Here is a 1,412-nt window from a genome sequence, read left to right as displayed (position 1 = left end):
TTTTAAAAAACACAAATCAGATTATATACCTTTTTTCCTGTCCCAGCAATTATGGACGCTTGTGTTCAAAAGGGTATCTCCAGCAGCCTGAATGACACATGAACCCTCTCCCCTACATCCACCATGGACAGTTCCCATGAGTGAGAATTTAATACTATCTGTTACTGCAGCGTAACTTAGCCTATTCTGACTGATACATTGAATTCATGCATATTTCTGAGGCACGCATTATGGCTTCAGGTGATTCCTACAGAAATCTGGGATCTCAAATGATTCCCTTAACCATTGTCCTAGAAGGAGAGGGGAGCCAGCTGAGTAAGGCACAGTGCTCAGAGGGTACCGTGAACAGACCTGTTTCTGCATGCCTCAGAAAGGGGCATCACAATGATGAGGTTAAGTCAAACAGACAGACTGCTCAGCAGTCAAGCATTCTGTACCTTGACCAGGACAGGACAGGACTTCGATCCTGACAGGGAGGAAAAAGGGATTGGAGTACAAAGCAGGGTGACTGTATAGAATTTGGGAGTATGAGTCAATATGGTAGGGGTGGTAGGGGGAGGGAAAGGAGAGCAAGGGAAGAGGAAACAACTTAGAGGTAACATATGGATCTCTAAGGGTTGCTCTTGGAGGTGCCTAATCTTATAACAAATTGTCAGCAAGAAGACCCAGGGACCAATGCAGGACCTCAGCTGCTATCACAGGTTCTCTAGTTCCTGGTTCTCCTGAAGCTGAAGGGATATTCCCTTCCCCAGGCATGATTGGCTCAGTGGCTGGTATGATGAACCAAACTAGCCACAGTGAACTTGCCTGGGAGCCACTGGGGGAAGCAGAGGTGGGAGAAGTGAGGAGGGGGAAGGGCTTGTGTGATCATAACAGCTGACAGTTATCTGTGCTTGTCATGTGCCAGGCAACACGGCAAGTACACTACATGCACACTTTCTCCATAATCCTTACACAAACCCCATAAAGTTTAGTACTGTTTTATCTCGACTTAGAGACATTAAGTGACTTGCCTAAGATCACACAGCTAGTAAATGTCAGAGCCCTGATTTAAAACTGGGATGTAGCCCCCTAACTTATGCCTTTAACCACTTTATTTTCCCTTCCTTCTACTCCTTGGATTTATGTATTTGTTTTCCTTTCTCCTAGTTTCTCATTCCACCACATTTCCTGCCACCTGTTCAATTCCTTCTCACACTCCTCTACTTGACATGAAAAAAATTTGAGTACACCTTGACTTGTTATTCACTGTTAATTTTTCCATCATCTACTTTGTGGCTCAATACCTCAAGATTTTAGCTTTTTATACATTGGCCACTGACAGGTGACCCTTGTCTACAACCACAGAGTACACCAGACACCTCTGGGACCAGTATATGACAGCAGAGAAGCAAGAAGCCTTTTGGACAGGG

The sequence above is a fragment of the Suricata suricatta genome, chromosome X (assembly GCF_006229205.1).
Source record: "Suricata suricatta isolate VVHF042 chromosome X, meerkat_22Aug2017_6uvM2_HiC, whole genome shotgun sequence".
NCBI lineage: Eukaryota > Metazoa > Chordata > Mammalia > Carnivora > Herpestidae > Suricata > Suricata suricatta.
The sequence above is the reverse complement of the archived record's forward strand: the minus strand, read 5'-3'. Positions refer to the sequence as shown.